The following is a 24771-nucleotide window of genomic DNA, read 5'->3' as shown; positions in this document are numbered from 1 at the left end:
CACAGTTAAGAAATGGGGCAGGGTGAGCCCAGGTACATCAAAGGCTCAGCGCATTTGTCAACAATACCTCCAAGCTATTTTGCATATTATGTAGAGAGATAGCTATCAGGTATAATAAAGTTCTACCATAAAAGGTTGCACAAACAGCAGGTTGGAGAAATCCTATAAAAAGAACTGGGCTGGACTGGACCTGTCCCTGAATAGAGGGACAAGAATTATCTTAAGAGCAAATGCACAGTGATTGAAACTTGGCAGGAAGTAAAAAGGGAAAAGAAATCAGTCCTACTTTTGCACAAGGTGGACAAAATATAAACTGAAGAGTGCATTTAGGCATTCTTCTAAAGATAGGCACTTGCTCATAGATGTCCAGTTCTACAAGGAGAAGTTTCAGGTTTTAAGGCAGTGGTTCCCAACCTTGGCAACTTCCAGGCAGATGGACTTCAAATCCCAGAATTCCACAGTCAGTGTAACCATTGATGAGAATTCTGGGAGTTGAAGTCCACCCACTTGGAAATTGCCAAGGCTGGGAAACACTGGTTTAAAGGAAGGGAAGAGCACATGTCCAAAACCTGGCTCAAATTGTGTCTGTGTCCCAGCATTGCCAAATACATTTCTCAAATTCACAATGTGGGCTAGGGAGGAGGGGGGAGGATTTTATTTAGCCCTACGTAGAGTTGTCCAGCCCAGCTTTCTTCCAGTTTCTTGGGATAGGGAATTGCAAATCACTTTTAGTCTTTCTTGCAGGTGCATCTCCATTTCTGGGAACTTCTGAAAAAAAGGCACAATAAAATTTAAAAAATTTAAATAAATTTTTTTACACAGTAAAAAAACACAGTAAAAAAACACAGTAAAATTAAAAAAAAAAAGATCAGCTTAGGAAAGCATTGTGGACACATAGGGAGCTTTTGACTGAGTTAAGATTTACAAGGTATATTATAGAACAGTGTTTCTCAACCTTGGCAACTTTAACATGTGTGGACTTCAGCTCCCAGAATTCTGGGAGCTGAAATCCACATATCTTAAAGTTGCCAAAGTTGAGAAACACTGTTATAGAAAAGGGAACCTAGGGATAATAATCAAGGGACATGACTAGCAAGTAGCTAATATCTGTAGAGAGAAAGAAATGCTAAAGCACAAGAAGTACTTAAGCTCATAAGGGAAGCTAAGTGCAACCAAAAATGGTGTTTATGGCTATGTCAGTGGCAAAAAGAAAAAGGAAGCCAATTGAAAAGATGGTAGGATAGTTGCAGAAGATAGGTAGAGGGTAGAGCTCCTAAACTACTTTGTTTCTCCCCAAAAGGGAAATGTATTTAAATGGATTTTAGCAAAACAATTGACATAAGGAGGGAGTGACAATCCAAGGTAAGTAGAGAGAAAAAAGACAGGTAATACCTAGCTACTATGAACAAAATTAAGTCTCAGTTACATCTGAGACCCTTGAAAAATCACGTAAGAGGGAAAACAGTGACTTGAGAAGTTCCTGTCTGCAAAAAGGGTGGGTGGGGGGGAGGATCCAGATAACTCTAGAGTGATAAGGATGATGATAGTCTTGGGCAAAATTTCCCAGCTTAGAGTATGGACTGGAAGTGAGCAACGAATTAGAATCCAGGAGCTCTGATCTGTAGTATGTATTAGAAAGAATGTTTAGATAACCACACAAGAATTCTTCAAAGGAGACAGTGATTTATAAGCAATCAGAGACAAAACTCTTCTCCATTTTTTCTTTGCAGAATGCTGGAAATTTGTCTTTTTTGTGAAGGCAAGGCAGTCTTCATCTGTTCACTGTTTTAATAATAAACTCTCACACTGATCTCCTTTTTGGATAGTGACCTGATGTCTAGTTGACCCTAGATACATTTTGACAAAGTGTCTCTAATGGAGAAGATGGCAAAATGTGCAGTAAACTATGCTGTCATTAGATGGACACAGAGCTACTGGAACATTTGCGCTCAACAAATGTACGTCAATGGATCCAAATGAACCTGAAAGGAAGTGTCAAGGGTTGCGCTGCAGGGCTTAACGTTCTGAGTCCTGTGCTGTTCAATGTATTTATACATTACATGAATAAGGGGTTAAAAATTACTACAATTTCAGACAACAGTGATAGCAGGCCTCTTAGAGGACAGTTGCAAGATTTGGAAGGATCTTGACAAGCTGGAACAATGGGCAGAAACCAACAAGATTAATTTCAACAGGGGCAAATGCAAAGTCTTTCATCTGAGTAGGAAAAATCAAAAGCACGAACATGGGAGGAGGGAGTCAATACAAGGAAAAAGGATCTAGGAGTCTTGGTGGATTACAAGCTGAGCATGAGCTAACATGCAGCTGAGAGAAAGGGCAAGAGCAAATGCACTCCAAGCCTACCTCAACAGAAGTATAATGTCAATATCAAGAGAAGTCATTGGTCCTCTTTATTCTGCCTTGGTCAAATTGCATATAGACTATTTTATCCACTTGTGGACTCCACATTTGAAGAAGAATATTGACAGATGAGTATGTCCCAAGGAGAGCAACCCAAATGATGAAAGGAAAGAAGGAAAAATTATGAGAAACTGTTGGATTTGTTGGAGGCATTTAACCTAGAGAAGAGAAGAATGTGGGGAGACATGATAGCCATCTTCAAGTCTCTAAAGGGCAGTCATGGAGAAGAGGCAGAATTGTTCAGAGTTGTTTCAAAAGACAAAATAAGAAACAATGGGTTTAAGTAGCAAGGAAGTAGGTTTCAGTTGGACATCAGAAAAAAAAAAAGAGCTATTCAAACTATAGAACAGATGCCGTGGGAGGTGATGGTCTCTTCTTTGCTTGAGTTGTTTAAACAGAGGTGGTTTTTCTCAAAATTGATGTTCTTGCTTGAAATTTGTTTGAGCAAACACCGGCTAGAAACTCTGGTGAGATGTGTTGAATCCGACCAGTTCACCCATCCCATTGAACTGAAAACCACCACTTTCATTTTAGCCTGGCATATTGTACAATTCCAGGCCCATGTGGTCTATTTTTACTCCAGTGTGCCATGCAAACCAAAGAAATTGGGATGAATAAACCATGGTCTCCTCAATCATGGGTAATCCATACGTTTGTTAGGCAAATGCAGCTGGGGAGCAGCTTTATTACATGATATGCATGTGTCTTGCCTGTAAAATCTTTCCAGATTTTAAGAGTCCTGGCCTGCTGGTTCAATTCTCTCTAGTTCCACCACCATTTTACTTCTTCATTAATCTCCTGTCCAGAACATGGTCAAGATCTTACTGAGCCCTTTCAGCTACCACTTCCGCTGCATTCTCCTCAAAGAAGTCCAAAAGCTTTACAAAGTATAGCTTTCTTCTCCTGAACAACCAACCCTCCTTCTAATTAGACCAAGGGAAGCTTTTAGCATGTGGTTCTTTCCCCTTCTTAATCTGTTAAAATACTTTCTCATATCTTCCCTACAGCTAACAGTAGCATACAACTTTCATTGCTTAAGCTCTTTATTAAAATAAGATGCAAAGAAAAGAACATTAGGATAAGAAGAGAGATGTATCATTGGAGTCATTCAGAAAACATGCACTGTATTATTAAGCTTTAAAATGTTGGGAAAAAACAGGAGTTCTAAGTTTGGGGTTGCTGTATTCTTTCAAATAGAGGAGTGACTATGATGGTGATGGTGGCAATCACAACAATGCCATCAGTTTATGGGGTGTTTTACAATATTTTATGATCAAAGGAAACTAGTTTCTGACCCTCAAGGAATTTGCAGCCCAAAATTAGCAGTAGGGAAGACAAAAGAAGTGAATGGGTAGAAACAAGGATAACATTTCACCTTGTAAGAGATTCTCTTCCTCACTCTTCCCATTAAGCCACACATTTTCAACTATTCTGGATGGTACTATTGTTACAGACTGCTTCTAGAGCAGGGATAGGTGATCAAATGATGTACACATGTTTTGTATTACAAATATTAGTCAACACAGCTGTTTAGGGTGACACACAATCATGACTACTATCTTGATTTTGTTGACACCCCCAAGAATGTCCTTGCATGTGACATCATTTATGTCCTGATGTTATTTGGGCAATGACATCATGTGATGACATCATAGGCAGGAGCTATTCTCTTGCTCAAATTTCCCATGCCCACTTAAATCTTATACTGCTTAAAAATACTACATTTCCAGATATGTAAAAATATTCCACCCCTGGAATTTAAGACTGGCTACAGGGTTGCATCCTAATATAAACAGATGTCATCTTGGAGGTCTAGAAACCAAACTTTGCACACAAGCCCTGGTTGGAAACCTCCAAAAAGGAGTCTTTGGGGGGACTATATGACACAGAATCAGAGACCTTTGGTTAAAGAACCACACATGATGGGGTGATGGGGAGGTAACTTAACAGAATGCATGGGCTCATTAATGGAAACTTGAGGTTTGAGGTATTGTGGAATCACAAACACAGTTTGGCTCAAAAAGTATTTCTGGGTTTGTTGAAGACTGCAAGAAAACCTGTGTTGTCTAGTTGCTAACTTCAGTAGGGTTCAGAAAACTCATTAATCCTAAACCAAGCAAGCTGTGTTTTGGCTTAGTAAGTCATAGGAACCCAGCCACTATATTTGTAAATTATAATTTATAGCTTAGTGTGTGCTCCAAATCAACTCAGAGTTAGGTGACTTTGTGCAGTCAAATCCCAGCTGATTTGGGGCAAATCCTTGGCTGTGTTCTTATATGACATTAAATTGTTACGTGATTTGTTTGGTTCTAACTTAACATGTTGCATGAAACCAGCCAGTGTGGTTTGTAAACATAGTTGCTGGTATAAGGTGGTGTGTGTATAGATCCAGTAGTTCTATTCATTAAACCACCATAACACAAAGCTAAGAACAGCTAAGCACATTGTGAAAATACCACCACTGCTTCTCAGCCTCACCAATTTCACAGAAATCTTGTCATTTTTTTGTTAAAGTACAGCTCAGACCTAAGGGAGCAACACAGCTTTCTCCTGTCTGGTGCCATTCAAATGCACTGCATGGCAAACTGAAAATCAGGCTACCTGGGAATCCTGGGAACCATGGTCCTAAAGTGGATTAATCTTTTGTCTTTCCAAAAGAAGCCTGCCTGGGGACCAGAGAGAGAGTGGGGGCAGGGAGAGATTTTCCAGCTGAAGCTTGGACATTTTTACAGTTGTCTGCTTTTAAATCCCAGGTTTGTGTCTAGAGCTGTTTGCTTTCTCTCTCGGAGGGACTATTCTCCAAAGAGAGCACAGGTGAGCGAAGTCTGTAGAGGGGACTGCCTTTTTCACACCTGCCTGGGGGAAATGACAAGCAAGCAGGTGACAGCTAGGATGTCCTCCTTGATCCTGAGAAGACCCCAAACAGAAGTATTATTAACTCCAAGAGCTGCTGCATGTGTGGTTCTCTGTCTGGCTTTTTTTTTTTTTTGCAAAAGCAGACACCCAGGTCTTTTCTGTATGGCTTTTCCAGCAAAGGATGTTGTAAGTATTCTCTGACTTAGCTGATTCAAGCTGCAGAGCTCTGAGTACATGACTGGGGTCTCCCCTGGCACTAAGCCACAATGTAGATTTTGCTTGTTTGTGGGTTCGGGGCTGTGTTGCTAACCTGATGAACCAAAGCTATCTAGTCTTGCTGCAGCTTAGTAAATTGGACCATCTGAGCCCCCTGTGGCTAGTGTTTGGGGTAGAATATTGTGTGCAGACCTTGAAAATTGAACGAATGGAGTAAACTATAGTTTATCATGGGTACATGCCATATGAATGCAACCAGCATGGACTTGGAAAGCATGATTCATACTTTAGCTTGTGGAGTTAGCTCAACTTGTGTGAGATTTTGTTGCATTGCAAAGAAAGGTTAGGAGATTGTTTGGGGGGGGGGGTTGCACTGTAGCTGGAGAGAGAAGGGTGAAAAATGTCTATTACTCTTACCAGCTTTTGCTAACTTAACACACCTTTCTCAGTCTCACTGGAACAGCAGTCCAACAACTTTGCACAAAACACTAGCCTAGTTTGTGGCTGCATTGGTTGCAAACCCAGCCAATGCCGTTAATGCATTTCAGGTGTTACACAAATCTAGGCAGTCGTGATAATTTAATCAAGAATGGCTCATGTAACCAAGGGATGGTGCCCCATGTTAAGACAGTCATTTTCTTGCTTTCTTCATTTATTCTAGAAAAGAAGAGATAAGACAAATATTTGGCTGATTTGCCCTCTCCTCCCACCCATAAAACACTACTTCAGATCTCAGGGATAGAAGCAAAATTCAAAGGTTTTTCTCCAAAAATGCATTGGGCATGTACATATGTTTGTATGTAGGCTTGATTCCTTTACCAATAGATTTTTCCTGCCAATAAAAATGGTTGAGGTGCACTCAAAGATAGCATAAAAAGGAATATTTCAGTCAACAGCACCTTGACTTGCACAACCTGTTTGATCCTACTGCCTCCGCCCCCCTGCCTTCTTGTATTCCTTATTGGAGCTGTTTCCTGCAAACTTAAAGCCAAGTGACTGAGCGTGCTTTTGAAAGATTGTATTACTTTCATTGCTGGGGGCTGCACTTGGTGACTTTCCTGTTTGCTTCAGAAAGTAGACTTCAATTAGAACATGTTTGGAAATGTTTGGATCTTGGGTGGGGCATCTTTTTTGTAGTTTTTCTGGGCTCCTTTCTCCTGACATTGTCTTGGAAAACAGGGATCTCTTTCATTCCACAGTTGGATATATATAACTCTAGGGTATAGAGTTTTCCCTTCTCTTTCAATCTTCTGCCAGACCTCTTTTTTGAAAGATGCTCTGCTTCTGTTGCAGTGAATGCCTTTACAGTATTTGGGGTCACTAATCTGAGTCCTTTCCTCTCTACCCTCATATGCTGGAAGGAGGGTGTTGAGACTGGAGAAAGTTTGGGGAAGAGACTGTAGCTCAACAGTAGAGCATGTGCTTTGCATGCCAGTGGACCCAGTTTCCATCTCAGCATCTCCTGGTGTGGCTGAAAACACTCTTGCATGAAACACTATAGATATGTAATCAGTTGGAGTTCTGAGGTTCATCCAACATGCTAAACTATAATCCATGGATTACCCAATGCAGTAGTTGAGCCAACACCAACCAAATCAAATTATGTCCTGGCATATTTTGTGAACCAGGTCATCATGTCACACCAGTATATTGTTTGGCTCAGTCTGTTGAATAAACGCCCTTTTATTAATCATTGTGTAGTGTAGCATGTTGTATAAAAACAGCCATTGATACAGTTTATGCATTAGTCTAAGCATGTGGTTTAAATTGTGTGGATTACAGGGTAGAGAAGAACTTGCAAAATTTTGAGTGAAATGTTTCATTCTGAGCAGTTGGTTTCTGCCTATAATATAAGGATGACTTTTATTGTTGATCATAGCAAGCTAGGTAAATCAGAGGTCAGATGCTATGGCTGTATTTGAATAACATGGTTATGCATAGGTAGCCATGGTTTGCTCAATTAACCCAATATTCAGGGTTTGCATGACACACTGAGCCCAAACTAGCTATAGAGGCTGGGTTCACACAACATGCTAACTAAAGTACATGTCTCTGTATCTGGAGAACAAAGCCATTGTTCTGCATGACAGAGGAAAAAATCAAATTACAAAGACTTACTATATCATCTGACCCCATTTCCAACTTATATTAAGGTGGCAGCTGGGAAAGAAGGGCAAGATTTTGCATTCTTAATAGTTGTATGATAGGCAAGATACATCATTGTACATCATACATGGATCATAGGCAGTTATCACTTGTCACCTTCTAAAATCCTCTCTTCTGGATTAAAGGGGCAGCAGAAACCAATCTTCATTTGGTTGTGTCCATCCTGTCTTCTCAGTTTTCCTGTTTGCATTTTCTCTGTATAAGGGTAGAATACACACACACACACGAATTTATTGTATGTGGATTATGTTGGACAATTGCAAAATGGTGCAAATAGATGTCTTTCTGTCCTAATAAGCCTTCCACCTCACTCTCTTTTCTTGAAGTTGCTCCAAAGTTTTTCCTGGAAGTTTGACATGTAGAAATTAAAAGGATAAGAATTTTCTCAGTATATGGCCATTCCATGAAATCTTCACCTGTTTGCTTCTTAGTTGTTGGGTCTAAACATACTAAATCATAAACCATGGTTTAAGAACCTTAGTGGTTACACTAAAACCAAACAGACTATATTTTGTCTTACTGCTGTTTGAATCAGGCCATTAATATTGAACTATGCTTGTTTGCCTATTTTAGCCTCGCATGTTGTTTCACTACAGTTGTAGTTTGTTGAGTCTGCTTTGGGGTATTATACGAATCCAACTGTTGAGAAGCAAAGTAAAGCTTTTTGGCAGGGAAAGAAATGTGATGTGTAGGTACCAACTATCCAATGTCGTAATATATGACTATATTATTGGTGTAATTTTAGAGGATTACACCCCATTAAGTGCATAAAACTTGAACTTTCGTTTATTTACATTTCTGAACGTGCTTATAAATCAATTTTGCCCAATCCAACTCAATTTACTTCATAGTTGACACCTCATAAGGCTGTTAGATCTTGATTGTGTGCATATTGACTTAGTGCAGCAATCACTTCCAAGTAAGCATGCTTAGGATTTCAACCTGTAATTGTTTTGATTTATAAGCATTTTCCAGAGAATCTAGCTTGTACTGCCATAACCCATGTCAAGCAGATAACAGGATTCTGAGTGTTTACTTAGCAAAAACCTTGGCCTAAGGAGAATTTTCCTGTTTGAGAAGGGGTTAACCTTACAGACCTCTTACAAACATCTGGCAGAAGCTGTGGGTGTTGGTTGTGGCAGATCCCAGATCTGTACCAGTCTCTACAAGGGAGTTGTCGTGACTCTGATTTATACCCTTTTCTTCCTCCCATCCTCATGTCATGAGGTACAGGATGTTGAAACTGCTGCAGCTCTAAGAAGAAATTATGGAAAACACAACAATTATAATTTAGTATCAAGGGAGGCTAAGAATGTTAGCTTTTAGTTATGACTGGTGAAGGTAGAGCTGACGGAACTGTTTTAAAAATATGATATTCGGATATTGGTACAAAAAAGTATGGGAGGAGGTGTGGTTGGCAACTATGGAGCTTCACAAATACTATCAAGTGATGGCTGATTAAGTCAAGGCATGTTCTGAGCCTTAAGTACGATGTGGAGGCTGTGGCAGTAAATATGGGGGGGGGGGGAGGGGAGAGAGAATACTCATGGGTTTGCATCTTTTTCAGATGCCAGGCATTAGTTTTCAACTGGAAAAAAAGTGTTTTAAATTACTGAAATTGCACATGAGATTTTGTCATTCAAGCCAGAAATGTCAAGAGATGGCCATCTGGTGGCATTGTAGACATTGTGGCTTAGGCAACAAATCATGGCTAAAGAAACTATAGCTTGGCAACATTTTCAGGAGCCAAAAAATGAAACAGCTGAAATTTCACAAAATTTCAGCAATCTGTCCCCAGGATTTTTTTTTAAAAAATTGCATTCAAACCAGAAATATCATGAGATTTTAAACAAAATGTGTTTTGTGTGTTTTATTGAATGATGGAGTTTCAATATGTGAGTGTTGTGGTGTTGTGTTAATAGCATCCTTGGTTGCTATTAACAATGTGAGTGTTGTGGTGGTAATAGCATTCTTGGTTATTATGGTGCTAAGCCTCTGATTTAGCCAATATCCAAACACAGTTTTGTCAGAGCAACTTGTTTGCAAGGAGCTCTCCAAGGTACTGCAATGACAGCGGTATGCAAGTTACTGGAACAAGTCACCCTTCATGGCCATCATGTTCTAAAGGACTTTTGAATAAATGTGCATTTACAAATTGAAAAATACGTGGAATCAGACTTGGAAGGGAGCTCTAGGGAACTCTTGTTGATTCAGAAAATCAACCACTCCAAAATTGCTGATGAGAAGGGAGGTAAGATGTCCTCAGCTGTACTTTCAACGTACCGGTGATGTCTCTGTTATTAAAAGAATAAGTGTGTCCTTTTAGATGTACATTTTATTATAAAAGTTTAATTTATGAAGTTATTTTGGAATGATGCAGGTTGTGTTTTTTCTTCTAGTCTAACTAAAAGAGAGAGGTAGATAGTTATGTATTCAGGTGCACAGCTGCATCGTCCTAATATTTCTAGCCTTCAGAATCAAAGAGAACAAAAGCAACAAAATTCTCAAGACTGTTGAAACTTTAATGCAAAAAGCCAGGGTAATGTTTATATGCTGCTGCTATATAAGTCTGAGTTGGAGTACTATTGATTTTCCTTCTGCTGTTTTCAAAAGGCTTCTTTAACATTGTGGCTGTGGCAATGCTTCTTGTCTTGGATTGAAAGGAGCAGAAGGAATGCATGGGAGAAGGTTTAATGCAACCTCCAGCTGGATCATGCAGGTTGTAGTTTGGTGTCTGGGTTCTCACATCTCATTAAGCTATAATGTGGTTTGTTTGGTTTAGGCTCAGCATATTGTGTGATTCCCAACCATTACAGTTTGCAAATAAGACTTTATGGTGTAGTCTGCTGTGTAAATGCAGCCCATGGTTATTTAACAAGCCATGACTAAGCAAATTATAATTAGAGCATTTTGTGACTAAGTCCCAGAATTCTGGCCAGTATGGCCAGTCTGGTTAATACTTGACTTTTGAGTTTGTACATGTTTACCCATATTTAACTGAACCATGGTTTACTCAACATAATTTTCTCAGTTTATTTGGTACACTAAAGCATAAACCAACCCCATAGGTTTAGGTCTGTACAGAACACTAGGCTCAAAGGTTTTTGGCTGTATTGTGCAAACACAGCTATTAGGCGTACCAACCCTACAGTAGTAATGCTTTTGAGCTCCTCTCTCTTGTTCCTTGACTACCCCTGGAATTGCAGATACTGTTCCTTATTGAAGAAGCTGTGGTTCTTCAGTAGGCTGTAAGCTGCTTCCCTAAGAGCTAATGGCCTGACTTAGGATTGCTGGGTTAAAGATGATCAATTGTACACCAGCGGTCTGATTAATATGGGAGTCCCTCAGTCTGTGTTCATTTTAGAGAGAGTAACAACTCTAATGTATTTACTCATAAGCAAGTCCCACTAAGTTAATTTAGCCTTGATTCTCTCATGTGGTTTTAGGCCTGTTTTCTAACATATACATTTATCTATCTTAGAAAAGGTTGTATTCTGTATTTTTGGTCTGTGGTTGATCTGGATGCAGATTTTAAAGAGGGGGCAAATCTAGTCATGCCACTGGCAATCATCTCTGAAGAGCTACATTCTGTTATATCTAGTCTTCACAGGGAATGATCCAGTCACAACACCCTACCTTCAGCCATCCCCTCTGAACACTAAGGGCTGACTCAGAGAGAGGTCTAGAACCTGCAGAGACCTAACCAGCAGCATCCCCTATGAAAGGATGCTTTGGGATCAGAGGAACTGTAAAATATTGTTCTCATATAATACTAGCAGTTATTTCATAGCTCACTGATATGAATTACTGATCTGTTGTGCAATGTACAATCTCAGTATTAAATGGGTAGATGTTTAGTATACTTTACAACATTTAACATTTGTCTTATATGGGTGCTGCTGTCACAACATGCTTAACTGGGTCCATCAGTTAACCCCAAGGGGGTTAGATTTAGTCCAACACAGACCCAGTCATGTACAGGGATCAGTCAGCTCCACCCAGGTAACTGTATCATAGGAACATTTAAGCCCAGTTAATTAATCCATTTTGCCTACTGGGTCCTTCAAGAAAAAAAGATGAAGAATAAGGTTGGCTGAAAAAAAAGCAAGCTGCTTCAGTGCAGACCTTCCTGTCTAGGGCACAGAACACATCTTACAACTTCTGATTGGCTGGAATATCCAAGCCACACCTGCTTCTGTCTGCCTGGCCAATGGAAAAAGGCAGGTGATGTCAGGAAGCTTTGCTAACATTCTTCCAGCTCAAGAGATACAGACCCTTTCTGGAGAAAATAGGCATCTCTGTATTCCTTAAATAGTGACTTTTGACCCAGCTAGAATGATTGGTTGCTACTGAAACCACGTGTATGGAGATCTGGCTGAATAGTGCTTGACTGGGTTAATATTGTAATTGAAACAGGGCCATATTCTTTCAGTAAAGTACCATAAAAAACCAGGTAAGCAGAGCTAGTCAAATTATCCTGTTGTGCAGATAAGAATGAGTGACCTCTTGCAGACCTAGGAAGACCTTGACAGTATAAGCAAATTTTCAGCCTAGGCCTTTTAACAAAATTCTATACCTTTTTCATTGGAAGACATTTTCAGTGTTTAATGGGGCTTATTCCCTGCTAAGTGTATTTGGGATTGCAGGTCTAAAAGTAATACCTGACTATAGGTGGCAGCACAGTCATATTTATTTTAGTCTCTGTGGCTGTGTTCACACAATACGCTTACCCAGGCAACAAGCTTTGTGGCTGCATTCGCACAGGATATGAAGTTTAGGTAGTTTTTAATTTGTTTTGAGAGGCAGGAGTTTTAAGTGTGGCATGAACAGATCACTGGGTTAATTTATGGCTTAGGGTATCATCTGAAACCAGAAAGTGGGGTATTTAGAAACCAGGCTAAAAGTACAGTATTGTGTGAATCCAGACTATATGATGATGAAACTTTGCTGCTGATGCAGTGTAGAGGTTAAAATCTCTCACTACAGTAAGACTTGGAAGAGCCAGGTTTGAATATATCCATGAAGTTCAGATGGTGATCCTGGACCAGTCGCCTTTTGGCTATTGATGAAAAGATGAAATAGACAGATTCTCTAGGCAGCTTGCTTGCTTCCTTATATAATCCACCCATAAGCTCTTTGCAAGCAAAAGTATATCCGATCAAGGATATAGATCAGCACTCTCCCTATTGGATTGGCTTCTACGTGCAAGAAAACTATTCATTGTTTATTTAATATGGTGGACATTAAGTCATAGGATTCTTCCCCCCACCTCTACTCCTGCACATGACTTTTGGAGCACAAAGTTAGCCATGTGGCTTTAATCAACATAAATCCACTCTCTGGTAGATGAGAATATCAGACTTTGACTGTGGAAACCCAGAAAATTCACTGGCAAATTTTAGGCCAGTTGTTTTTTCTTAGTTTAGCTCACTTTGCAAGATAGTTCTGAGAGTAAAATGGGGAGAGGGTAGAGAATGACATACGTCACTAAGTTTCCCAGTTGAAAAGCAGGATTTCTATCCAATTGGTATAAATAAATAAATTATTTACACTGGCAGCCTGGGTTCATACTCCATGCTAAGCTGTAGCTTAATAAACAAGCCATAACTGGGTTCTCACACTGAAACTTAAATCATGGTTTAAAAATCACAGCTGGATTTGCATATTGCATTAAGCCAGAACCACACACAATGGCTTAGGCATAAGACCCATGAAGTCATACATTCTGCTCAGCCAAGAGGTTGTTGGTTTGGTGGTGTCTTAGCATGATGTGTGAACCTAGTCACTGCATTTTGTAAACCAGGGTGATATTCAAAGCTAATCCTCTGAGATTTATTAAATTATGGTTCTGGAGTCCCCGTTTAGTACAGTCTACTCTACAAACAAGCCAGTAACTTAGGGAATAAACCTTGTTAAATCTGATAGCAATGGAGGGAAAATGGACCCAAAGTTACTTTTGCCTGGCTTCCATTTCTGGATGTCTCGCCCTTTTGGTGTTCAAAACATGCAGGATGTTTTGTAACACCATTGGTAAGTTCCAACGGCATTTTCGTTACAGCAACACCCAAACTTTACTATGGGCATTTTCTTACGAAAGTCCCTGTGAGCTCAAACAAGTCAGGGCATTTAAAGATATCCTGGGGACAAGGTATAGGCTTGGCTTTCTGTGTGTGTAATGGTATGCTGACAGTGTGTGTGTGGTGTGTGTGTGCGCGCACGTGTGTATTTTTAAAGAAAGAGATACATGATTTCAGTATAAGCTCACACAACAGGAAATTAATAAAGTGATAAAGTACATAGCTTGGCAAGTCAGCATGCCAAAAACCCCTTGCTAGTTTGGCATACTTTGGTTTCATAATCAGAAATACAACCCATACCTAGTCTCCCCACCCCTTCAGCCCTATTCATTTCAGAAAGCATGTACCGGCATCATTCATCTTTTTCCTTTTAATTCCCTATTTCCTCCAACTCTGGTATTTCCTGGTTTTCACATGAATCATATGATCCCCCATTTTTGAAGTTGCATTCCAGATATTTGTGAGACAGTTGCCTACCTGCCCACCCGGACTGCCTAAACCCTTTTGCCAACCCAAGAATTTTCAGGAAGCTGAGCAGTAGAGGGAGGCAATTCCCTGGTGCCTAACTCCTGACCTGGAACAGGTGACCATAGCATACTGTACTTCTGCTTCCCAAGGAAAAAACATCCCTAAGGGAAGAATAAATGGTCAGTATTATGGTTTACTCAATACAGAAAGACAGTATTTTCTGTAACAAAATAGTGGCTTTTTCCAAAGAAGAAATTTGGATGGCTTGGGGAAATAAAATCATTATTCCAGGACCTAAAAGAGAAAAGGGCTACCAGTTTCCTTAGAAAACATTCCTTTCCAGATCCTGAAAATGCTCAGAGGAGTTCCAGCCTGTTTGGAGGTGAGAAACACATGACAACTTTAACGTGAGCTATGCAAGATACCCAGAGTTCTCGCCTGAGGCACAAGTGACTATGCTCAAATTATCCCACTTTGGATGCATTATGCGAAGACCTAGCTCTCTGGAGAAGGCTCTGATGCTGGGAAAGGTGGAAGGAAAGAGAAAAAGAGGATGACCAGCAGCAAGGTGGATGGACTCAGAGTAGCAACAGGTACATTGTTAAAAGACCTGAAGGATCAGGTTAGGGACAGATTATCATGGAGAAAATCTATTTACAATCCAACTTGATGACCCATCATCAATCAATTATGTAGTACCTTCAGTGCAATTTTCAAAAAGTTGGGTATACAAAGAACATACTTAATCTTCCCATGAGTATGCTGGAGGAGCCTTGTTAATTTTGAGGGATTATCAGAGCCCCTTGTTAAAAAAAAGAAACAGTTTGATAAAACTGAACATTGCAGTTACAGAAGATGGCATGATAATGTGGAGAGCAGCTCTGAGGAAGGATCCACTCACAGAAGCCTGGGTATATCTGCAGGGCCAAAGGAAATAAGGAATACACCTTGAGGGCTGCAGTTTGATCCTGTGTAAGTAATGCCGAGTAGGGTAGCTCTTGAGGAAGATCTGCAAGAGAGCGAGCTTGCGCCTTGTTATCTAGTGGCATTAATCACTCGCCTTTCTCAACTAACTTGGCTCCTGATGAACTGCAAAAAAGAGAAAGCGAGAGCATGTCTTTGTGTTTCCAGTCCACCAAGTAAAGACTGAATAGCCACTTCTTAACAAATTAGCAGCACACCCCCAAACCGGGGGTGGGGGGGTGGGGGGGACAGAAAAACCTGGCCTACCCTAATGAGTGATGAAGCCCCACTTGCTAGAGATTGTTCTGCCTGCCGCTCCCTTCCATCCCAATATTAAGCATGACTCTCTGCCCACTCTGGTCTAAAATTTCAAAGCTATGCTAATGATAGATCATACCTGTATAGAAACGAAGTGTGATTTTGCATGGAAGCATCACTTTCAACTCAACTGTGATAGGTTGTGAAGAGCTGATACAGGCATTCACTTTCTTGGTGTGTTTCAGCAGCCCACAGCTAAAAAACTACTGCTGTGTCTAACCCAACTGTAATCAGCAAACAACATGGGAGCAGCAAGACAGAAAGATGAATCTAGAATCTCCTCTCTCAATCAAACTGCTCTTTAACTGGCTCTACTCTATCCATATGGACACCCCATAGTACTAGGGTCTGGATTTTTATTGTTGAATAACTGTCCAGATTGTTCAGTTTCTTTCTGAATATGTGGGGCAATTTTCTATCTCTTTTTCAACTCAGGTTAATCCCAGGTGGCTTTGTGGTTTTTAAGAAGATCTTGTCTATGGGAAAATAACACCAGGGAACATATACTGTACTCCTCAAGTCTTGACAAGCTTCCTAAGACACATGCAATTAAAAATACTAAGATCATAGAGATCAAAATCTGTTCTATCCCTTCGATGCTGCTTTGTGATCTATCTTTCTTTTCTCAGAATGCAATAAAAGGTTAAAAGAATAAAAGGAATAAAAGATAAATATCAAGATACCAAATATTAGTAGTATTATAGGCTCACATAATACTAATAATCCATAAATGCAAAGGTACTACATAGTAACACACTATGAAAGTGTCATTTATACATAGTTGCACATCAAATGAATCAATAAAGTGAGTAACATAGCTAACTGATGTACACCTGCTGGGTCATTAGGCAATTCCAAACCCATGAATTGATTAGCTAGGAAATATGCATTCCATTCCATGTGTGGGCTTGATAATTTAAGATATAATTAATTGATTCAAACATTTATGTATCATCCATTTCCCAGGCTCTAGGTGATTCTCAGTGAAGCAAACAAAAATAAAATAAAAAATACAATATCCCAATATAAGAAAATGTGCAAATGTAACATCTAAAATGCATAGAGACCCAAACTATGATATTGCTTCTCAGATGTTATCTTGGACATCAACTCAACCATCTGGACCAACTGACATTGGTCTTTTTTTACATTCACCATATTCCAGTATGCTCACTTATAACTATCTAGACCAGTATCCATGGTGGCCTCCAAACTGGAGTTCGCAATCTGGCTCACTCAAGGGAAAAGATCTAATCCTTAATTCTTATCACAATGTATCTAGTTTAAATATATATTTAGCTAAGTAAAAATCAGTTCCCAAAGTCTGTTGTGCTCCATTATGTTCTAAAAAAGATAATTCAGGATGACTGGACCACACAAATGAATGAATGGAACTGTGCATATTTAACTCAACTGCATTTCCATAGGATGCTTGGGGAAAGAAACAGACCCCAAATGCATCCTTTCCTTCTTAGATTTATTGATGCTATTCATTTATATTGAGGACAATGAACTACTGAACTTGGACACACTTCTGTGATTGAGGTGCATATACACCATATGTAAGTGTAGTTAGAATACAGAGTTGGAGCTGTATATTTGAATAATTAAATCTTAATGTCAGCCCACTGAGGTAGACCATGCCAGGAAACAGACACCAAATGAAATACAGGACCTCTATCATTACAGGTTATAATAACAGAATATTGAAAGCCTAACAGAGATTCTGTCTCTTTTGCCTTATACCAAAGAGAATCAAGACAGGGCAATCTAGATTCTTTTCTTCACCCTTTCCTGTCTGTCCTGGTCAAACTGGTATTTACATAACAATCACAGAATTCATTCTTAAAGGCCAGTTACTTCCTGCTGAGTTATGGTCCTCCATTGGTCCATACACCACCCCCCCAGATAATGCAGCGTCTGAATAGATAGACTTCAGTAAGTTTTTTTTTTCTTTTTAAGTAATTGAGACTCCACAATAATTGCACACCCAGGACTTGAGGCAAGTTTGGAATGGTTCTCCTATAATTGTTAATTTTTAATTCTCTGATGTTTTGCATCTTTTTGTAGCTCTGATTTGCATTTCAGTTCAAGCATCTTAATTTGTACAGGATCTTATTTCCCAAGTCAATCCCTGCAGGTATATTTCTGTTTTGGGGAGACTTTTGGCTAATGCCTATGTCTGGACCAATGCAAGACACATGTCCTAGCGTTAATGTCATTTGCTCAGTTTTGCCTTAGAAGAGAGACGCAGAACTTCCATCGATGTAAGAGCCGCACCAAAGTTCACATGATGAGGGCACACCCAAAATGGATGGGGCAAAGGCCGATTCTGGGGGTTGTTAAGGATTATAAGTGGTGACGTTTTGTTCCTATTCTTCTTCAATGGAATAAAAGGGTCAAAATGGTTTGGTCCATCCGTTCTGGAATGGCTCTGGGGCTCCAGAAGAGATGGTAGCAGGCTGAATATAGTCCCCAGGCCAGAACTTTTGCTCCCTCAACTTTGAACAATGGATAATGTGAACCATGGGATTATGGCTTAATGTATTCTATGCGCCAAAGCAATTGTGATTTAGTCAGTAAGCCATAGTTAAGCAAATTATGGTTTAGTATGATGTGTTGAGGAGTAATGCCAAAAATAACATTGCTGCTGAGTTAGTAATTCTTCTGCATGATTCATGAAACATGTTTCTTCCACACCCACCAATGCCATCAAATGATGCAGAAAGGATGACCTAAAAGTGTACATCTTAATAATATCTTGTCACATACCTGAAAGGCAAAGATGTAAGGGCCTGTTGCTTAGGAGAGGGCAACAGTTTTCTGCTTTCCCAGAACACAGGATTAAGTTTTACAAGCACTGAAGGATTTGCTTGAACTTGAGAAGGAACGTCTTGATGGATCCAGTCACCACACTTCCTTCAAATAAACTGAACGGTCATTTATCAGGAATGCTGCGGCTTTGCATTTTTTATATCAGTCTGGGGGTTGAATTAATTGGACAAGAATCAGGATCAGTCCAAGAAATATGGATGTCTGATGGGAAGGACAAAATCTCCTCTCCCAAACTGGATGTAGGTTGAATTCAGGACCATCAATGGAATGGACTGGTTGGAGAATTCTGAGTTGGGATTCCAACCCATTTAAAGAATACTTAGTTAAGGAAGGTTGCTATTGGGCATGGGTTGATGTCCACTGGGACTGGTAGGGCTGATGGAGCAGAGGCCACCTAGATTACTGAAGATGGAGCCCATCAAATTTTAAAAAGGGCTTCATACTTGCCACCTCTGGTGCTATAACTAAAGATGTCCTAGAATCAACCTCAGGTCCTGGTGATGCCGTGTAGTTTTCTTGGCAACAAAAGGGAATTGGTTGATCATAGCCTTCTTGAGGATGTTTTTCAACTTCTTAGCTTCCCCCACAGCCCACATGTACTCTGTTGACCTCCCATCCTAAGTCTTAACCAGGCCTAACGTTACTTAGTTTCTGAGCCCAGACATGGTCAGGGATATGCTATTGCCTTCTTAGATGTTGGTTGCTACTGCAGAATTTTAAAAGGACATATTAAAATAATGGCCTAATCCTAAACTCTGGTTTCTTGAATGTAGGCTTTTTGAAAACCAAGAAAGAAAGATTAATAGGATCATTTTTTTCTCCTGGAGAGTCGATCTTTATTTTGTTCAATGACCAGTCCAAAACAATGTTAAATGATGACAATTTACAACAGTCCCTGTATGAAGAGCTTAGTCTATAAGCTGTGGAAAAATAACTAAAGTTAAATATCTCCTAGATGGATACTCTCTGAAGCAGCTGTGAAATGTTCCCTTCTCTTTCAGCATTCTAACATGCTGGACAGAAGTGCTTTTTTCTCTTTAAATGTTTCACTTTTGGGGCTCTCTTCTGCTATTATGGACTTACTTCCCCAAGTTCTTCCCCTTTAAAAGGAGTGATTGAGTTTGCATGTTGTACTAAGCCATGGTTTGCTGAACAATGACTTAATAAGTCACAGCTGGCTGGGTTTGCACAACATTATAAGCCACCATAACAAAGCAACCCCTTAGGTGTGAGCCTGTCAGTTTCAAAGGATCCTCCATGATCACTTTGATGATATTGATGTTAAAATAAAATTGCATCAGGCTGCTTTGTCCCACTGCCAACACCTGGCCTTACTCACAGGTAGAACAGACAGGTGGGCATCCACTTGCTTCCTCACTAGATCATTAGGACTATTCTCATCAACTTTCAAGCCATCACACTCCCCCAGCCTGCTAGCACCTGGGGGGCTCCTAGCCCAATTCTGTATCCTTTACTCCAGAAGAAGAATGCAGATGTTTGCACTGTCCAAAACCAGAGGGAGGGGGGGATGCTCAGATGTCAGAGCTGAGTTTTAAAACAGCAACTGCACGAGGCCGGTGAAACATACTACTGCCCATAGAATTGCCATAACAGAGATGATTCTCCACCTTTCTCCATCCCATGAAACGTGTAATTGCATTTGTAAAGCAGCCAGGCATACTATGCTAGAAATGCACCGAAGCAAGGGAGAGAAGCAGTTTTCATGCAAAGGTTAAAAAAAAGGGGTGGGGGAGTAGAAGGAGAAACTGAAAGCATGGTAGAAATGAGGATTGATGTGTAAAATTCTGCAGCCAGAAGCCCCAGTTTTGCAATAGGTGAGCTGGATTTTGTAACTTATTAGCTAGTTATGCAGACGACTGGATAACCAATTATTTTCACAATTTTTCTATTAAATTATAGCAGCTGCCAACAGTACATCAAAACCCCTACCCAGTCCCAAAAATTGCTTCTGGGAGCTCAGCAGGAACTGTTCGTGTGGCTTCATTTTCTTGACAACCATAAGAGCTAGAAACTTGTTTTGTTTTTTAAAAAATATCTGCAGTTGAGATATTTAACTCAGCAACCATATTCATAGTCTTCTTGGCAGAACCTGAACCTTTGGAATGAGGTGGATTATAAATCTTATAAAGGCCTATAAACTTTTTTTTCTTCAAACTGAAGTCCGCTGTTTTCCGCATGCTAACTTTTGCTACTACTGTACTGTATGTTCCTATTTTGTGTGTGGAATTGGCTTGGGCGTACACTTTGGGCAGGGCTACCAATTCCATGTCTTTGCCTCTAAAATCACTGCAAAAAGCATATGCTGCCTACCAAAGGGGATCAAGTGGCAATGAGAAACATCTGAAAACCTCAACCCCTAAATCCCCAGGTTTCTTCTGCATTATCCTCTGGGTAATTTTTGCTCATGGCTATTATCTTGGTTTGACTAGTGGAAACCTTCAGGGGTACAAAGCTGTTATTAACACATTGTCCATCACTAAATGTTTACTCTCCAAGTGACAGCTTACACATCTGGACATTATGCAGTGTTTGATCTGAGATGCCAGATGCAGCCCTCTGGGAACAGTGGCAACACCAGACTCTCGCTGAACAGTTCAAAGGATGAATTTTTAAAGGCTCTTCTGATATCTTAATTAGAGATCTTTCTTTCTTTCTTTCTTTCTTTCTTTCTTTCTTTCTTTCTTTCTTTCTTTCTTTCTTTCTTTCTTTCTTTCTCTCTCTCTCTCTCTCTCTCTCTTTCTCTCTCCCTTTCTCTCTCCCTCCCTCCCTTCCTTCCTTCCTTCCTGTAACTTCTGCTTGAAAAGAAAATGTCTTAGCAATTTCTCCCCCTGGTCACTGTCACATTCATTCATACAAAACAGCAGGCATGAGCATATATACTTTGATCCAGATAAGGATGAGAGATTCTGTTGATTTGAATTTTGGTCAGCTCCCCTTTTCTCTAACATTTATATTCACATATACATTTGGAGGCAGGTGGTCCCACGTTCAAGAATAGCAACCAACTAAGTACAGCAAGGCCCGTTTACAGTCTTTCTGCCTGCTTTCACCAACTGTTCAAACTTCCTGGGAGGGATCCTCATGAAAGCAATAAGATAGATTTGATTTGATACCGAATATTCTATGATGGCCAAAATATTTGCTGAATATTCACCAAGCATTTGACAGCTGTTTGGATGTTCAGTGAAATTGGCTTTAGTAATTGGTATATAATCATTTTTAGTGGATTTATTTATTTATTTATTATTCCTTTATTTATTGAGAATAATTCTTCTTGGTCAAGTATTTGGTGATTCACAACTTACGGATTTTTATATTTATTGATTTAAATACCAGTGCAGTGGCATTTAGTATTTGGTAACTGGAGGGCAGGGAATTTTATCTGTATTGGTTAAATGATTGCAACGGTATTTGATCATATATTTGAAATCTTCTCTGCAAGAGTATTTAACTGACTGTATTTGATAGGAGCGAAGTTTCTTCTCATGTTCTAGTAAGTGGAAGCAAATAGTTGCATCTTGTCATATGTCATTTGTTTTTGTTCCTTAAAAAAGAGAGCAGCCTTTTACAAGGGCAGTTTTCTCCTCAAACTTATTCAAACTTATGAAGCGACGTTTTGTAAGGGCAGAAAAGCCCCCAGGAATGGTTCTACCTTGGTTGGAGTAACATACTGGCCTCAGCAGTATGTGAGAATGACCTTGGGAGGTGGGGAAGAGCTGCAGCCAGGGCAACGGTCGGATAAGCGGCAGCTGAGCCCGCAGAAGGAATGGGGGAGTGGCAAGCGTATCAGAAGGGACCCTCCCTAGTTTCATGGGCTGTAAAGGTGACGGGAGAAATGTACTTTCAGACTTACAAGATTTTGTTAATGTAACCTTGCAGTAAAGTAAAATTAGTTCATCTGGGTGTGTTTCCTATGTGGTCTACCTCACAAGGCTGACAACTGTATCAGCAATCCATGCACTGCTGATTATTTTCTTCATTGTTCTTCTCCTTTTACTGCCAAAGATGGATCACTTGGTTATCTTTAGATATTGTGCAGATTGATTGAGGGGGGCAGGACAGAGGTCACCCTTTGCTGCAAAATGCCTCAAACCAGCCAATCCCTTAATTATGACAAGGGTGAAGACTTCTGATGATAAATGTGAAGGAAAATAAACCTGCCTTTGTAGCTCCCAGAGCCTAAATGGAACAAGTGATGCATTTGCTAAGGGCCAGAGCTGAAGAGAGCCATCTTGGTACACAAAAGAGACCCTTCTCTGCCATCAATATTCCTTCCAAGACCTGGGTGTTTTTAACAGATGAGGACCCTTATCACAGCACTGCACTGCCTTGAATGGATTCTGGGTTTTGTGGGGAGGGGGTTTCCTTTTATACTGATCCATTTGTCCTAGGAATGCTTTCCTTTGCATCTTTATCAATTAGACCCAAGCAGCCCATTTCAAAAGGCATGGCAGTAGAATGAACAGGTGCATCTTACCCGGCTTGTTCTTGAGTGCTAAAAAGCTTAGATGTTTGATTTAAAAAAAAAAAAAACTTGTGCTATATCTATTTCTCTGCCTTGCCTGTCAGAAAGGAGATGTTTCAGTTTCCAGGACAGCCCAGAAGGGCAGTGGGGTGTGTGTGTGCGCGCATGCACTCCATCCATCCATCCATCCATCCATCACCTGGGCAACACATTATCAATTAAATGATAAATGGAAGTCTAAGTGGGAACTCCCAAGGAAACTATAGTTGGCTCATACTTCTGGGCTGACAACTCCTACATGGGAGTAAAAGATATCTACCACTGTGGATCTGCCAAGCACCTGATGGTACCACGAACATAAACATTCTGTACAGGTATTTGAAGAAATTTGCTCTCCCTCCCAATCAAGTGAATAAGACACACCTATGGAGTTGGGACTCTAAAATTATAAACATTTCTTCTACATTTACATATTAAATGCCAAAGCTGTGCAAAGCTTCGGAGGTTTGATTCAAAGGCAATTTGATCAAATCTCCATCCTGAATGTCCCTTTCTGCATAGGATCAATTCAGATGCCTCCATATTTACAGTTCAGTATTTCAGTCCAAAATCTCTACTCTTGTCCTTTCGTTTCAGCATCTCCCCTTAGGAAGTTCCATCAATAAACAGTGTTTTGTACACAGTAAAGAATCTTTGATTTGATTGATGTTCTTGGCCAAACCTTTCCCATAGGGTCTGCTGGCTAGGGAGGGTGGGTTATGGGAGTTGTAGTCCAACTCTTCCGGAGGGCACTAGTTTGGAGAAAGGCTGGTTTCCATTAACTGCAGATTGCTAATCTTGTTAAATGCCAGATGAAGCCTAGCCCCAGAATAGCATGGGAAGAATAGATGGAACATGGCCTGTAATTCTGAAGGCACTGCCTTTCTTATTAAGGAGGCTACGCAGCTATATTTGGGTTTGCTCCCAAGATAGTTCACCATGAAAAAATAAAAACTATTTAGTTTGCCGGGGGTTCCCCCCCCCCCTTTAACAAGTTCAGCAGATGACATGATGGTGAACAGAATTAAAGTGAAGGTGACCAACCCACAAGTTTATTTTTCATTTTGCACCCCTCTGCCCAGTCCATGGGAATTTGGATTTTAAAATCCTGATTTTCAGGGTCATAATCTTTCATCTACTTTTGCTTCTCCTACACGTACAAAATAGGTGCATTACAACTTCACTACATTTAAGATGCTTTGTGCTTGGACCCCACCCCTTCAGAAGAGAAAGATATTTGGGGATGACTTTATCACTTCTGCCCCCTGCAGCCCTCAGAAACTGAAAAACAGAAACATGTAACCCTCCCCATGCCCCTGAATTAGAGCTTGTAATAATAATATGGGGTTGAAGACTTTTCCTCCTCCCCCCCAATAACCATCTGCCACCATTAGAATTGCCCCATCCCTGAAGCCCACCGGGGTGTTCTGCTGTTCAGCTCTTGCAGTGTCTGGTTTAGGTCACTGGAGTTTTCTCCCTTGTTCCCTTTTTGTCTTTTTAATGGTTTTCCAACCAGCCCTGACTTGTGTAGTAGTGACACACATCTGCTGACTGGATGGATCGACGCATTAAGCTCCGGGCAGACTGGTGGGCCATGGCGGAAAGACTTCTGGCATCTGCTGGTGCCTGCATTTTTCACCCGTGACTGAAAGCAGATGCTTGAGGTACAATTGAGACTCTGTGAGCGTGTGGGTCCCAGGCAGCTTCGTGGAACATCTGGCATGGGCTGGTCCCCCTTCCCCCTCCCAGGTGACTCATCTCTCCCCTAGGAGGGTGGCTCGAGCCCTTTGGCATCTGTAGAGGGGCAGGAAGTGTCTGCCTTCACTGGAGACTGATCTTTATCTCTGCGTGCTTTTCCAATTTCATCATGGCCCCTCCATGCTGTGTGTGCTGGGTGACAGGATAAAACCTGTCAAAGGAAAAAAG

The 24771-nt window shown here is 40.4% G+C and overlaps 1 long non-coding RNA gene across 1 annotated transcript in view; it reads right to left on the bottom strand.

Moving 5' to 3' along the window:
- Positions 1 to 531: 531 nt before the first annotated feature.
- The window catches only part of LOC148214791 (uncharacterized), a 91671-nt gene continuing 67431 nt past the window's right edge, over positions 532 to 24771 (bottom strand). The window contains exons 4-5 of the long non-coding RNA XR_015797505.1: positions 7756 to 7854; positions 532 to 768 (exon numbers count right to left, since the gene is read on the bottom strand). This is a non-coding gene — a long non-coding RNA (uncharacterized LOC148214791). The remainder of the gene's footprint in view (positions 769 to 7755; positions 7855 to 24771) is intronic.

The sequence above is a fragment of the Python bivittatus genome, unplaced genomic scaffold, assembly GCF_059951505.1.
Source record: "Python bivittatus isolate LINGU-HERP-01145 unplaced genomic scaffold, Pbiv_v1 ctg000530_np1212, whole genome shotgun sequence".
NCBI lineage: Eukaryota > Metazoa > Chordata > Lepidosauria > Squamata > Pythonidae > Python > Python bivittatus.
Note: the sequence above shows the minus strand (reverse complement) of the source record. Positions and strands in the feature narration are given on the sequence as shown.